The sequence below is a fragment of the Engystomops pustulosus genome, chromosome 3 (assembly GCF_040894005.1).
Source record: "Engystomops pustulosus chromosome 3, aEngPut4.maternal, whole genome shotgun sequence".
Classification (NCBI taxonomy): Eukaryota; Metazoa; Chordata; class Amphibia; order Anura; family Leptodactylidae; genus Engystomops; species Engystomops pustulosus.
This window is the reverse complement of record NC_092413.1, coordinates 189,792,057-189,809,690: the sequence shown is the minus strand read 5'-3', so window position 1 is coordinate 189,809,690 and position 17,634 is coordinate 189,792,057.

Below are 17,634 nucleotides of genomic sequence, written 5' to 3'. Positions count from 1 at the left end.
TGTTTTCAATGGAAAGAGGCAAAAAAGACCCTGCAAGTGCCAGCTGATCTCCAAGAAGGAGCCATGCTAAAATTCATCATGTCCAAAACTTCCTCCCCTCAGACATCAAAGTTTGTGATTCAGTTTTTGATGTCCAAAACTGTAGAGTGAAGCAAGTCTCTATTATATGTTCTCACCCATCATGATATTATCCTCACGAGCTCCCACCTGCAGCCCCAGGATCCGATGAGTGTTCAGAAGCTCCCATGCCTATAACATAGTCGGCTTGTTTTTTCCAAAATAATTAGGCTTTTCCAACTTTTCTGTAATATTTACAGATGCAATGATGATGAACTTGACAGGTCTTTATCTTGTTGTAACTTTTTCCATGATATAGATGACAACAAGTGGGTAATAGGGTGAAACTGTACAACCAGAAAATTTCCCCAAAGACCCAGGCTCTCACTCAATAATAGCTTCAAAGGGTCTATGGACCAGTACAAGGCATTCAGATGTCAACCAGACTTTGGAGCTGTTGGGGGAGTTTCATTATGCCTTCTCAGCCTCGTTTTTGGAACATAAATATTGCACCCCCACCAGTTTCCAAACCCGCATGCCACTTTGGACATTTCAGGATGGTCGGGGACATGAACACCCTCAACCGCCACATTTACTTTAATCTTCGGATGCTGGAAAACTGGTGGAGACTACAAAAAATTAGAAATGTAAAACACAATAGGGGAAATGTTTTAATCCATTTGCCCTACAATTTTAGGTATTTGCCTTGTGCCACATTTATCAAGGTTTTTAGATTTTTTTGGGCATTTCTCCGAGCTCTGAAAAAAGTTAAGTAAACATTTGCAGCAAACTTGAACTTGACCTTTTTTTCAATTGACTTCTATGGCTTGCATTGGTTGATACTGTGATGCAGAGTGTTCTTACAGTCTGTACATCTGTATGTGGACCTTCAGAAATTTCTTAAGATAATGATTGAAATGATTGTAATCTAAGATAATGATAATGAAACTAAAACAGATGTTAGACCATAAATTGTAGGAAAGGTATGGCAACATATGTCCATCAACCACTTTATGATGGCCTCGTACTAGTGGTCCATACACATTTTGGTGCTTTCTTAAGAAATGTTCAAAGGCATTAACATTCACATACACTACTTGGATATCACCGGTGTGATGCTCATGACAGATTTAGCGTTCATTTGTTTGGGGATATTTCAATTCATGGACATCGGAATAACTTACAATCACCATGTTGATACAGAATACAAAGTTAAGTCCACTTATTGTGGATCAACGTTTATCCATGATAAATGCACTCATTCTGCCTTACAAATATCAGCTCCTCTAAGGCAATGCAGGCCCATGACTACAAGGTTCCTTGTAATAAACATCCCTGTGCCGATCTTCCCCATGTAAGGGCAGTCATTAGCTGCAGAAAGACACAGCGGCTCGAAGGCTGGAGGAGCATCAGAGATTAGAAGCAGGTGGGGGGTGTTTATGCTGACAGAAAACTGATAGATCTTGACCTATGTTTATGCCATCTGGAATGAAGATGTCAGGTCATGGGTTCTTATCTGAGAGAAGGGTAACTGAGCCTGGAGAAAAGTCACACTTTCAGGTCTGTCATCTGTGCGGGGGCAGGAAGAGATGAGAGCTGTGTATGCGGATCCCAAAGGTGCTAATCCACATGTCAGCAACATGAGAGGACATGGATGAGAACCTGACCTCAGCAGTTGGACTCAGAAGAGAAAATCTCTGATGATGAGACTCTAAGAAGATCCCATTAATTGTGTTTTCTTAAAAACCAAATCCAGAGACATCCAGGAAAAGTAGATGTTTGGTTGATCTTGGAGTAATCTTGGTTTACATTTTCTAGTTATTATGAAAACCTAATATTATCAGTTTTATTATTGTCCCTATTATTATCATCATTTTGGTTGTTGTTAAAGAGGACCTGTCACGCTGAAAATGGGCACCAGGAGCTGCTTACTAAAGTAGAAGAAGGTGAACTCCGGTGGACCTGAGTGGGGAAGCGACACATGCAGGACATCGGGCGCATGATCTTAGTGAATGGTGGCACAGTGCATTATCGTTGGACAATGCACTTTAGGTGAACTTCGCGGGACCGGGTAAGTATATCTGCCCCAGTAAATTAAACATGCTGCCTGGGATCTTAAAATAATTAAGGGGTAGTCCATTTTAGCTCATGTTTTTAGTAATGTGTGTGTGCGAGTGTGGAGGGCAGAATATTAAATAATTTACCAATATGCAGTGGGTACAGAAATTATTCAGACCCCTTTAAATTTTTCACTCTTTGATTCATTGTATTTATGTACACTCTAAACTCATCTTGACAGAAAAAAACTGAAATGTAGATATTTTTGCTAATTTATTGAACATGAAAAACTGAAATATCACATGGTCATAAGTATTCAGCCCCTTTGCTCTGACATCATATTTAACTTTCCTTCCTCTTTGCGAAGTTTCTACTACTTAATTGGAGTCCAGTTTTGTTTAATTAAACTGATTGGACTTGAGAATGAAAGACACACACCTGTCTACATAAGACACCTTTCTATATAAGCTCACAGTGTATGCCAGAGGACATGAGAATCATGAGGTTGAAGGAACTGCCCAAGGAGCTCATAGACAGAATTGTAGCTAGGCACATCTGGCCAAGGTTACAGAAATATTTCTGGAGCACTGAAAACACCTAAGAGCACAGTGGTCTCCATAATCCGTAAATGGGAGAAATTTGGGACAACCACAACTCTTCCTTGAGCTGGCTGTCCAGCCAAACTAAGCAATCGTGGGAAAAGAGCCTTGGTGAGTGAGAAGACGAACCCCAAAATCACTTGGGCTAAGCTTCAGGTTTGCAGTACAGAGAAGGTAGAAAGTTCTACAAAGTCAAATATCACTGCCGCCCTTCACCAGATGGGGCTTTATGGTAGAGTGTGCCGACAGAAGCCACTCCTTCTGTACAAGACATATGAAAGTGACAGTTTGCAAAAAAACACATGAAAAATAAGAATCTCTGGTCTGATGAGACGAATATTGAACTTTTTGGTGTTAATTCTAAGAGGTATGTGCAGAGAAAAGCAGACACCGATCATCACCTGCCAAATACATTCCCAACAGGGAAACATGGTGGTTACTGGGCTCACCTTCCAAAAAGACAACAACCCTAAGGACACAGCTAAAATAACACAACAGAGGCTTCAGAACAACTCTATGGCCATTCCTGACTTACCCAGCCAGAGCCCGGACATAAACCCAATGAAGCAATCTTGGTGGATGACAAAAAAAAAACATTATGACAAAAAGTTAAAAGGATGAATAGTACCCGCCTTAGTTCTAATATGTAAGTATAATGTCCGATCTTTTGTTTAGCCCTGTGTCTCACGATTTAAAAGTTTGCGCTTCAATGCCGGTCCATGTAAAACCATCAGTTTGTTTTTCATGGAAATCCCTAAAGTGTTTGTAAATGGAGGAAATGTTGGTTGAATTATTGCTTATGTCAGATACATGTTGTTGGCTCTATAGCTGCTTCTACTCAATACTGAGAAAAGGGTCTGAATATTTATGAGCAAGTGATATTTCAGTTATTCTTGTTTAATAAATGAGCAAAAATATCTATTTCAGTTTTTTCTGTCAAGATGGGGGGGCAGAGTGTACATTAATGAGCAAAAAATAACTTTTTTTAGCTTAACAATTGTTTGCAGTGAAACTGTGAAAAATTTTAAGTGTCCTGAATACTTTCCGTGCCCACTGTACATCTATTAAAAGTTGATATATAAAGTGATGCTTTCTGTCTTTTATTTTATCAGCCAGAGATTCCTGACCATAAAATGGCCGCAGATGGAGGGTCATGTGATATCCAACTGTCCATAAACAATTGCCCTGCCAGGACCTTAATCTTATAGTAATGAATACTATCATCAGGTCCTGGCAGCACGATTGTTCATGGACAGACAGAGATCACATGACCCTCCATCTGCGGCCATTTTATGGACAGGAATGTCCGGCTGATGAGGTAAAAGAAATAGTATACTTAATAGATGTATATTGGTAAATGACCTATCATGCTGTCCACCACAAGGTGTGGCAGTAGTTGGGACAGGAGTGTCAGCTTCTGTAAACAGAGGCCAGCAGTGACGCGAGGCAACGCAGGAGAAAGGAAGCACCGGAGAAGGTGAGTATAATGAGTTTATTGTTTTATAGCCCCTCCCCATTTATTCATTTATTAAGATACAGGAAAACACCTTTAAAAATCGGAACCTATTTTGGACATCAGTAATGTGCTTGATGGAGGAGAGCAGGGTAGGTGCATATACATATAGGGATATATGTATCTCTAATGTTTCCATTTGTGATTATGAATATGGTTTTGCTATTTCTTTGATATATCTTAAATGTAAAACTTAAGCACATGAAACAGATCTGTGACTGACCCCTCATGTGACTGCCCTTCCCAAATTCTATTTGTGGTATTATTGGAAACCACAAGTTTATTCGAGTTGAGTGATTAATGTAACTAGACATTGATACCCCTCATACTAATGGTCTGAACAGAGTGACAGATATTTGTCTTCTCCCCTCATTTACTAAACAGACGGTGTTCCTGGCTCAGTGAGAAGATGACTCAAGTGTGATAGCGAATTTTAGCAATCTAGTCGGTTGTCGAAGACGGACTCAGATAGTGACCAAGGTAAATGGGAATGTATTGACCACATAATCCATATTATATACAGAAGGCTTCTTTGAATAGGTCCACTATGTTATAGCCAAATAGCCAGATGCATAAAAACTTTTAAAAACTTTAACTTTTGGTTTATTAATTTTTTTTTATTTTGTTTTTCGGGGGGAGATTTTTAGTTTTTATTTTCAGTCTTGAAATAATTTCCTATTGTTGGCAACTAGACGGAGATTTAGCTGTATACCATGTTAATGCACAAGGAACACGGCTCATAGGGGAGTCATTTGGGAGCCAACTCCAATCTCCCAGGTTGAAGTACTGAATAGACCTTTGATGACATCAGTCGGAATCTGGTTGATGCAGTGTTACATATAAAGATGTCTCTGTACTGTTTTGCATATCTGTAATGATCTGCAGCACCCAACATCATGTACTGCCTCTTCTTCTTTAAAAACTTGTTCTCCTGCTTTCAGGAGAACAAGAACAAGACGATCCACTCTCAGCATCCACCAGCATTAACCATGTACAAAACATTTGCGTACTGTGATGTTTACTCTTGTGGTCCGTAAATATAAAAAAAAATATTCTCAGATGTTTTACATTTTAGAAAAACACAAAAAAATGTGCAATAAGTTGCTCATTAATGGAAATTAAATAAAATGAAATGATATTATGTTTGGTTACACGTAATGGGTAGGAAGAAGGAACCGATCAGTATTATAAAAGCTTCCCTCTCCAGTGTGATTTAGAAACCTCTGTACAGTGTAACATCATATGTGAAAAACCATTAACAGATCATTAAATGGGGAGAAATATTTATTGAAACTTTGTCAAAATTATCAGCCAGCCTTAACCTGATATATGGTTTGGCACACTATTTAAATTCATTACATTTCTGAAAAGTGTGTCAGTCTGGCTTTATTGGGTTTGTAGCATACATTAAAATACACCGGACACTTTGTTACTATAATACAATGCGAAACTTCAGTGGAAAGACCCCACATGACCAGATAAGATTTGGAGAGCTAGGTCCCAGTGTAATACTCCTCTTTCCAATTCCTTTAGCTTTCCTATTACATTGCTTCTAGTATGTGCTAAAATTCATGTTTCATGGTTAGAAACTCATGTAATCTGAATTCTTATCAGACTGACCATTTATTACCTTAAAGAAAATCTAACATTTGATTTGATGCATTATGAAGCAAACATACCTTGAGACTGCTGTAGCTACACTGATGCAGGTTCATATCTTGTTTAATCCCAGTGCTGAGTGGTTTTGCTGAAAAAACATATAACATTAAGGACCTTGGGAAAGTTGGGTCAGACTGGCTGACATAAACACATTACACATGGGAGCTTAGGTCAGTCAAGACATGACTAGTCAACCTGTGCTGGATCACTCATACACAGCAGCTGGAGGATGGTGCAGCAATTGATTATTCTGTCTGGCAGGAAGAGAAGTGATTGCATCATCCTCTCCTGCAAAGAAAAACTCACATACTAGGAGAAGCGCTGAACCAAGCACTGAAGGAGCCATAGAAGCAAGACAGCTTCTTTATCATAATGTTATATCTGTTTTATCAGCAAAACCACTCAGCTCAGGGATTAACCAAGATATTATCCTGCATCATTGTAGCTACAGCAGTCTCTAGGTATGTTTGCTTCATAATCCATCAAATCAAATGTTAGGTTTCCTTTAAATGTGTGTTACACCAGGACGTACACACTAAACGTGTTCACAAACTTTTGCCTCCATCTGATATGTCCCATGCACTAGGACACAACGGATGAAAAAACGCGGTAGGCTTTGTCTTTCCATCCTGCTTCCTCATGTAGACTGATGTATATACTCGAGGCCTTAATAGCTCATGAGGGAAAGAATGCAACACTATCTGTTCCCGGCCTCTGCTGAGCAAACATTCTGTGAAGTCTCCAGTGATGTCACTGTCCATATAAGGGCAGCACATTGCTTGGGAAACACCCTGAATATCTGCAGCAGCCAGTCATAGACCATTGTCTTTTCTCAGAATGTTCCTCATACTTCTTTTTTGAAAAAAAAAAAACGTAAGTGTTTAAAAAAAAAATGCCTGGATGAGTAATGAACGCAATGGGGGACATTAATCATTAGGCTGGCTCTTTGTGATAGTTATATGTCTGTCTAAGTCATACTTATTAGAGTGGAGTGGGACCTCTATGCAGTGTATCAGTTTTTGTTTTTTTTTTAATAATCACTATATGAGTAAAAAATTGCAAGCACATACACCTACAGGAGAGTAATCACCAATGCGATTTAAAAAAACATCGCAATTCATAAAACATCTACGCAATTTATAAAACATTGAACTAGTAAGTAGTGGTTCTATGTTTAAGGCGACTATTTCCAGATAATTTATTTAAACAAAAAAAAAGTGCAAAAAGTGTCCCATTGCAATTTGTTTGGCCAATTTTTTATGCCAAAAAATCAAGAAAACCCTATGATAAATCTCCCCTAATCTCTTTTACAAATGACACCTATTTTTGTTAAATAAGAAGTAATCTCAATGAAAACTGATTTTACCAATGCAGTACCCATTTGTTTCAGTAAAAACAATCAATTCTATAGAAGGACAACAAGCAGAGACCTAGAAATTGATACAGAATTTATACATAAAGTATAATGAAGAATTGTATAGCTTTTCCTTACACAAACCATATCAACTATTCTCTGAAAGTGGACAGCACCATTAACATCTCACCAATAATCCTATAGAACCTCAACTTTGTGACCAAACAAACGACGAGTAACCACCAGAATTATAGTGTAAAGACTCTAGGAAACCAATTTTTCTCAGCTTTTAGGAACTCTGTTGGATGGAGATTAAGAGTAAATGAGACTATCATCAGGTACTATCCAAACAATTGCCCAACTACATTATGAATGTGATTGGTCTACCGCAACAATCAAGGTTCTTGATCCTCAATCTAGTGAACTCCTGCTATATATATATATATATATATATATATATATATATATATATATATACCTTCCCACTTTTAGGTGTTTTGATGCCATTTTTCTAGTCGCTGCAAAACTCCTTGAGTGCAAGGACATATATACAGGTTGTATGCATACATTTTTTAAGCCAAAACCTAGAAGACAAATCAACTTTTGGCTTTAGCTTTAAAAAAGGAAAAAAATGAATGACAAAATTCTTAGTCCCTCAATGTGTCCATGAATTTTAACATGTGTGCACAATATCCTATATGGAGAGCTCCAGCGGGGTCGAGGCATGTATAGCTGTATATAAACACTGACTTGTTTGCCTGACTATATAGTTCTACTTTTTATCTGTACAGTTTTACAGTGGATTTGCAAGTGCTAGCGAGGGGTATATATAGAGAGATAGAGATAAACCCCGTGTCTCTGTGCTCAGTGGCTATAGAAAGGAATCCTTTTACTTAACGTTCCTAAGGTCCAGTTACAGTCTCATTCCAGCCCTCCTCCACTGTAGATTTCTCTTTATGGAAGTTTGGCTCTTGGGCAGGAAATGTTTTGGCTAGATCAGATTCATTACTGAGCTAGTGCAGAGGTCGAGCACTGTCCTCAATTACTGGGATGACCCTTTTTGTGGGCAGACATGGTGAAATGTTTGCAAATATTGGTACGCACTGGTATTTGCCAGGTTCTTAGACGGAATGCTGCCAATTCTATCTAGGATGGTGTGAAAGCTAGTAGCAGCCCATCGCCGTCAATGAAGGGTTAACTCTGGGTAACCCATCTATCCTTAGGCACTCGAGCTGGAATCTGGTATCTGCTAATTGGTCCCTTTAGGGGCCTCTCTGTGACATGATTGGTGGCGTTGTGTTTATGCGTTAACGAAAACAAGCAACAAATTTCAGTAATGTTGACACAGCGACGGGGCAGGTTATTTGGTGTATTTACTAGCGGGCAGGAGCTCTAATGAGCGTTCATTCAATTATCACATAAACAGCCATGGCGAGATTTATATAGAACATTACTACAGACATCAATACGTTATCAGCAGCTAATATTAGATTTTATATCCCACCCAGTGCAGTTGCTCAGACAATTTTTTTTTCCTAAAAGTATTGGTTCCTCTCATACTGGAACTTCAATATATAAAGATTTGTAATGTTCATTGGATATCCTCAATATTAGATTGGTGCAACTTCACTACATGACAACCTGTTACCTCTTCCCAGCCGGCAGAGACTTGGGATACTGAACCAATCTGAATGTTGATGCTGTGACCAAACCTTTCCTTGACCATGAGCTTGACTTTTAATGGTTAAAGGGGTATTCTAGAATATGAACGTTTGATACAAAAACCCATGATGATATAAATAAATGAATATAACAAAAGTCAATGTCATTAGTCACAAAATGGAGCTTAAATAGTTAGATTTTACAATTCTCAAAATGTTATGGGCTCTCTAAAGTAGGCAAAGTTATCAACAAGATGGCTGGCACTGGAAACTACAAGTCCCATGATCCTTTATTTCTCAGTAACCCCTCCTCCCTCTTATGCTCTGCTCCCTGTCACGCACGGGGGTGCGGGAAGAGTCTCTGAGGGCAGAGTCTGTGGACCCTCTGGACCACCGCGGAGGTTGGTATGGGACCTGCAGTGGCAGCCAAGGCAACGGAATGCGGGAAACAGTCACAACTTGAGGTGACAGCAGGAACGCAGAGGAGCACTGGTAACACTGGTACAGAGTGAAGTCACCACTGGGCTGGAACCCTGGACGGCACAGCAGGAGCACAGTCATATGGGAACGGACCACAGGATATGGATCACAGGAGACAGACCACAGGATACAGAGCACCGGACACGGATCACAGGATATGGACCAGAGGACACGGACCACAGAATACGGACCACCGGAAAAGGACCACAGGACACGGACCACAGGTACGGACCACGGAACACAGACCACAGAATATGGACCAAAGGACAAGGACCACAGGCTATGGACCACCGGACACAGACCACAGGATATGGACCACGGGACATGGACCACAGGATATTGACCACGGGACATGGACCACAGGATACGGACCACCAGACACAGACCACAGGATATGGACCACATGACACGTACCACAGGAAACTACACACAGTGGGGGTCATTTACTAAGGGCCCGATTTGCGTTTTTGCGATGGGTTAACCAAATTTTTCTGTTTTGCGCCGACTTTCCCTGTATTGCCCCGGGATTTTGGCACACGCGTTCGGATTGTGGCGCATCGGCGCCGGCATGCACGTGTCAGAAATCGGGGGGCATGGCCGTAAAAAAAAACCTGACGGATTCGGAAAAACCGCCGCATTAAAAAAAAAAAAGTATCGCTCGACACACGCTTACCTTCACCCACGATGGCTCGGTGAACTTCAGTGCATTCCGATGCTCTTCAGCGCAGCAGCGACACCTAGTGGACGTCGGAGGAACTACCTTAGTGAATCCCGGCCAGACCCGAATCCACCGCAGAGAACGCGCCGCTGGATCGCGAATGGACTGGGTAAGTAAATCTGCCCCAGTAACTTTTAGATATCTTTTTACACGTGAGCCATCATTCTTCCAAAAAAAGACTTTTAGGGATGTCCTCGGTCACTAAAGATCCAGTTATGGAGGCCAGAGGGGAGCTCCAGCATACAGTCCAGCTACCTCCGCTTCCTAACTGCCGCTGACATTGTATGTCAGGCCTTCCTTAGGAATTAGGGAGTGTTGTAATGAGAGAGTTGAGAAAGAGATTTGGGGAGATTTATCAGAAGTCTCTTAGAGCAGAACCATTCTAGTTGCCCATGCCAACCAAAACTCAGCTTTCACCTTCCCACTGCTGTTTATAAAACTAAAGCTAAGTTCTGATTGGTTTCCATGGGCAACAAAAACAGTTTTACCCCAGAAACTAATAAATCTTCCCCATTAGCTGTGTGTGGCTTGCTGAGGAGAATTTCTGAGGGAGGGGGGAATGAGGGAGTTTGGCTGTATGTGACTCACTGAAGAGTATCACTGAGCGAGGTGTAAAAGGGAACTGATTTCCCCTCACACGGCCAACATCTCTCTCAACTTCCTCATTCCTGGGGGGAACAGCTTAGCAGTGTCAGTTAGGAGGCGGGGTAGCTTGACTGTATGCTGGAGCTCCCCTGCCTCTGTGACTGGATCTTTAGCAATAGAAGGTATCAACAGAAGTCATTTTTAGAAGAATGTTGGCTCTAACCCCATGGAAAAAGACATCAGTGAAATATGTATACAGACATCTAAAATGTTCTTTGTGTGGTTTCTGAGTCTTGGGGTTGCTGGTGACAAATTCCATTATATACAATACAAGTATCTGTAAGCATGAATTACACAGAAGGAGAACGTGCAATATTATTCAGACCTTAAAGTGTTTTTCTCAATTTGTTTTACCCTGGTACAATCGAAAATTCGAAAATTTCAGTAACATATGTGTTTAACATGAAAATCTGGAAAGTTTCACAGTGAAGGAGAATGTATGTATAATCCCCATCTCCAAATGGAAGATTAACTGTTTTAAGATCTTTTGTGATTTTAGGGTTCAGCAAGAAAGGGTTTACAAACAATATGGCAAATTTACTAGTTTGGTCTAAAGTTTGGACTAGAAATTTGTAAAAATGTGCTAGATGATAAATCGTTTGCATCTTTGGATTGTCTGATCTAACTTTATATATCCTTGTAGACATTTTTTTTTGTTGCAGAATTTCACATCTTTGGCAAAACCCTTTCCTTGTGAAACTATAATCCATCACATGAAGATCCACCCAACTGTTGGCACTATTATCTAAAAAAAATATATATAGTAATATAGTTTACCCCATCTATAATACCTGATATAGTAATGATTTTAGTCACTGTGGGTGTATGGAGTAAAAAACTGGAAGGGGAACGGAGAAAAGTAGCGCTACCTAGTGCAAGATTATCCTTGGTTGGTTGGAATTTGTCATTGGGTGAGATATGTACTGGAGACAGGCACAATGCTGGTGTTAGGCATGTATGGTGAGCATCCGCTGCCGCGTCTCCACCCTCACCCAAGGGTTGGGTAACAAGGGCGTGTAACAGATAGATAGGGTGGGTAGGTTACTGGTTGTAACTCCCTATGCAAAAAAAGAGCCGTCTGGATGGAGCTGGTATTCAAGGGTAAGGGTTTCTTTTATTCGGAAAAAACTTTTTGGACAACGCGTTTCGCACTATGCAAAGTGCTTCATCAGGTCTGGTACAATACACAATTAGATACTGTAAATAGTAAACTTGAAGTAAAATAAATTAATAGTATTCTGATAGATTAATAGTATTCTGATAGATTCTGATAGTAATGATTTTATTCTTGTTTGCATACTTACAACTACAGATGAGCGGATTTGACCTTTCCATTTGGGTTTGGAGTTCAGGTTCATCCAGTGCGACCCGGATATAATGCCTTATTGGTAGCCGAACAACCAACAAAGGCCCTACCAACTAGCCATGGTTATGACTGGCAAGGGGTATCTTGGCCAATCATAGCCATGGATAGTTGCTAGTGGCATTAATTTGCCAGATTGGCTGTTTGTCGGCCATCCAGAAATATGTCTGGCTCACACAGAAGACCTGAACGGAAAGTTCGGATCTGCTCATCTCTACTTACAATGCACTCATGCAACCCCCATGACCCTCTGTTTATTAATTGCTCTTAAAAACAACAATAGGTGACAATGTGATATGAAGACTTTGGCATTTTCACAATAAAGCTTAAAACCTGGAGAACCAGAGCCACTAAACACTGGTATCAGAGATACTGTATAGTCCGTAGCAGAAGTCATGCCTTACACTGCACTGAATATTCATTTTCACTGTCATGTATTCCTCAGTGTATCCATATTTTGGTAGGTCAGTCCAGTGTTGGACGGGATTGTTGCCAAAACGGCTTGGGATACAGTCAGAAGGATCAGACATGGTTTAGCAGACTGAGTATGTGGCATAGCACCTTAATTTTAGTATACTAGGGTTTCTGTGTCATGATGAGAGTGCTTCTAGACTTTAACTTATTAACTTGACCCAATCTATAATGAAATAAACCAAGAAATATTATCCTACTCCAGTCCTCATCCTTCCAGCATTCAACTTTCTTCAAAGAGAGCATCAGGTTTATCGTACTGCAATTATTAGAGATATCAAAGAGATATTATAGATCCCACAAGCTATTCAACTGTAATGGGAGGAAGAGACTTGTAAGTGTATACAGATATAAGCCTGTGTTTATGAGCACATACACAGAGGGACCCTGCACGTTATACCATCTGCAGATAGCATTGACTTGTGCTCTACATCTACAGTATCCACTGCTTCTTATATCATTACCCGCAATATTGCACCTGGTTTGTTTTTCTATTGCATTCAATAAAATATAATTTTTATATACAGTGTAAAGCAATTTTTGTTATACATTGGTAAACATTGGAGCAAGCCATCAAAGATACAGGAGATGTTTGTGTCATAGTATAAGTATCATAGACATAGGTTTGGTGTAAGATATAGTTTTAGTAGGGTCAGTCATTAAGAATTTGTTTCTATAAAAGCAATCACAGCATAGGAGAATAACATTGTGCATGGGAAAATATGGGAAGCATGTGCAACACCCCTGCCAAAGTATATAGGCAGTCGGGTAGTTGTGAATAGCGCCCTCTCCAGGTTAGGAGCTGTCAGAGGGAGTCATGAACCCTCTAGTAAGTTTCTAGCACTGGAAGATTATGTAATAGCAGCTGTAGTCTCTGCCTGGAAAGGCAATAGTTAAATTGGTGGAAGACGTTATCCAATTATGTGGCTGTATTGTAAACTGGGGTGTGATTGGAGTGGTGTTACCACCTGACCGGGGGGAGTATAAAACCCCTGTGCAGGGGGAGCACATGGTCCAAACCTCATGGTCTTAGCTGGTCTGTCTAAGCACATGGTCTGAGTGAAAAGAAAGAGTCATCCCAGGAACTAAGTCAGGAGACTCTAACCAGAGCTGCAGCTTCCACAGTTTGGATGCAGCTTCATCTCAATTATCCCAACCTGCATCTGCTATCAGGCTGGTGCTTTATTCCTGAGGACCAGTCTCCGCGACCACTCTAGTACCAGATTCTAGATCAGCTGTTTGACCGTTTAGACCTGTTGTTCAATAAAGAACCGTGAGTTGATTTGCACAACGTTGCCTCCGACTGATCCCTGGATACGGCTGTCACCACCATCAGGACTCTAGCCCATCTTTACCAGCCCAGCCTGAAGCTATTATCCATTATCCATCGCAACCATCTTCCTTCAGACCTGCACTCCGAATAGCTATCTCCTTCCATTTGAAGTTCTGCTGATGTTTAAGACTGTTACCTGCTGTTTCAATAAAGAAGTGTAAGTTATTCTGCACCAACATGCCTCCGAGTGATCCCTGGATTAGGCCATTCAACATCACGGGCTCCCCATCCTCCATCACCAGGGATCCTTACACATTAGGGGTCTCTCCAACCAGGTCCTCCATGTAAGATTTTGGCTTCCTAGAATGTGTAGGACAGAAACCTTGGGGAAACTTATACACCGTTCAAAACATTTCCCCTTGTTCTGTCACACCTTGTGGACTTCCGGAGGCTGGGGATCCAAGTACTCCAATGAAATTTTAAGAAAGGTTGTAAGTTCTGGAAACAGGCTCTTCATTGGATTGTTATTTAGTCCTGGGGAAAAACATCATCTTCACTATGAAAAACAAGAAAAAAATAGTTAACGGCTCATCCTCAGAAGGTAGTGGAGGTCTAGATTAGTTGTCCTGTGACATCTTCACTATGTATGGAAAGAATATGCATGAGATACAAATGTTTTATGCAAGTATGGAATAATAATAACTGAATAATTAGAAGAGCAGACTTGAAAAAGCCACAAGCATTAAATGGCATCCTACCACAGGATAGGGCCTAACTTACTGGGGATCCCATCACCGAGCCTCCTACCAATCAGCAAGTTAGGCCCTATCCACAGGATAAAACCTAACTGGCTGTCACTGGAGAACCCCTTTAAGGAGAGGTAACTGACAACAAATGATACAAAAAGTCAGTACAGGCAATACTCATATGCTAGCATATGATTTGTTGAAGACATTTCTGAGGATATCCTATTTATATACATGCAAAAGATGTTTTGTTGTTTTAAAAGCCTTAGACAAAAATCTAGATAGATAAATGGTTAGATAGACAGATATAAAGATAGGAAATAGACAAATTATAAGACATAGATAACTAGACAGATAGATGATCGATATGTAGACAAGAGATGAATGATAAAAATCTACACCGGGGAATTAAAGGAGCAATACTACAAAAGTCCACATACAGGGGGGGCCTTTAGGACAGGGGGCCCGGGACAAATGACCAGTTTGCCGCCCCCTAACGCCGGCCATGGATGAACCAGCGATGGTGAGATATCTAGGATCAAAATAGCCTTGAACTTTATCTGTCTATACAAAGATCCCATCAGGAAGGAGGAGATCATGTTCTTTCGAGGTGTTTTCTTGGTTTACATTAGCCTGAACATAATCTCTCAAGCCTATAGGTACACATATGCTATATCCTACATGTGACACAAGAAAACCTTTAATCCTTCTCAGTTGTTAACATTCTCCCTGGCGCACAGCCAAGAACAGCTGCACTGACAGATTTTCCTTTCGGATGGTTCGGGCAGATAATTTTAGACCAGCGTTTTGCCTCTTCCCGCTTCTGTTCCCACCTGCAGTGGACGGCTCTGTGTGAGTGCTGATTGTCTATGTAAACACCCTGGGATTCCTAGCTCTGTAAAAAGTGAAGGGCAAAATGGAAGTGACAAACTGTTTTGCTTGGGAGATAGCAAAAAGTTACAGGGTCAATGACTGTCCTCCTAATAGGACATCCAGGCTGGTGTTTAAAGATGGTTCCCTAAATTCTCTGTCAGTAAAAATAATATGTGACAGTGATACTAAAGACCTAATGTACTTTTCTACCTTTGATCACAATGGGGCACATTAACTTACCTGTCCGACGAAGTTCCCCGAAAGTGCCTTGTCCTACGATAATGCACTGTGCCGCAATTCACTAAGATTCACTGCACGTGTCGCTTCCCCGCTCAGGTCCGCCGGAGTTCACCTTCTTCTCCCTGGTGCATGTAAGTGCTTGATCTTGCGACACAATTTGAAAGTTAAATCCCGCACTCAGTCCAAATAAGTCGGATCGTCCAACGGCACGCCCCAAAATTTCTATGGCATGAAAAAATGCCAAAAAACTATTGTGTGTGACACAATGCCAGCGCAGACCCCTGTTAAATATCTGTCACAGCCATGCAAAACCCAAAAACGTTGGAAAGTCCTACGAAAGTGCGCACAGAAACCCCTAGTAAATAAGCCCCAATGTGTTGCTCACTGCCAGTATTGGTTTACAATCCTGAGATAAACTCTCTCATTTAGTTCTTTTGCTGGAAGGATGCCAATTGATCCAGGTGTCCAGTTGAAGTCTATGGTTCTTTTATTGTACCACATCCTGCTTGGCCACCAAAAGTCATGGGGATTTCTCATTGGTTCTAACTTCTGTTGCATCACAGGGGTTCAGAATAAACAAAATATTGCAACAAAGATCTAAATGTTATCCTGACATCACACTGCATGCTGGTAATGTAAACTATACTCTACAAGGACTCCCAGGTCTACAAGGACTCCGAGGATTATACATCCTAAGACATAAGTTTCATACAGATTGTGGGGCACATTTACTAAGGGTCCGCACACCTCATTTCCGTCAGGTTTCCCGACTATTTTGGCGCACGTGACTGGATTTTTTCATTCCACAGAAATCGGGGGGATTGGCCGTCACACAACCCGACTGATTCAGACTAAGCGCAGGATTTACAATTCAAATTGTGTCGCAAGAAAATGCACTCACATGCACCAGGAAGAAGAAGGTGAACTCCGGCGGACCTCAGCACAGAAAGCGACACATGAAGGATATCGGGCGCACGATCTTAGTGAATCACGCCGGACCCGATTCCTCGTCGGACAATGCACCTACGGGATCGCAACAGGACCAGGTAATTAATGTGCCCCTATATGTACATTGATCACTATATGTTAAAGTGTAACCATCATTTCAGATCATTTTTGATATTGCTCACCCCTCCCCTCTCCATAGGGGGTTAGAGTCTGCACCGCAAATCAGTGCGGGAATAGGACCTGCCCTATCTTTTACGGTGCACAATCCACGTCTACGAGCTACCTGTCATTTTTGCGGCGAGCTGACGTTTGTCATTGCGTATGTGCGCATGGAGCCTTAGTTTGTAGAGAAACGGACTGCTTAGTGCCCCTTAGTCAAAATGTAAATCTACGTTGCTGAGGCAAATCTGTCCAGAGGATTGAAGACAGGTCTCGCTCCTCTCCTGCTTGTTACACAGCTATGAGTGAGTGTTAACCCTTCCCGCTCTCTCCCTGGCTGTAGTATGCTATGAGCACTATATGCAAACATCAAGCTGAAAGTGAAGGGGTTAATCCTCCCTTCTCAGTGCAATATTTTTTAATGTATGAGTGGGGGGATGTTTAATTCTTGATATACCTAATAACAGGGGCCACTAAGCAACATAAATGCTCTCGGGAGCTTATATTGCATATCATTTATCATACCGGCACAAAATTCTACATTATTAATTATGCGGGGCCCTATCTTAAAATTCATAATTGGAACCCTATAATAATATAATATAATAAATTATGAAATCACTAAATTTTGTTACTTTGTATGGTGGTCCAAAAAATATGTATAGTTCATTAAATAATTGGGGGTTACTCTACATGATATTGATTTTGGGTGGGAGCAGTATGTAACGCAAATGAACTGGGGGCTCTGAATAGCTGGTTTGGACCAGGGAGTTGTATGTGTACAATTATTGATGGCGACATTGTTTAAAATGTAAAT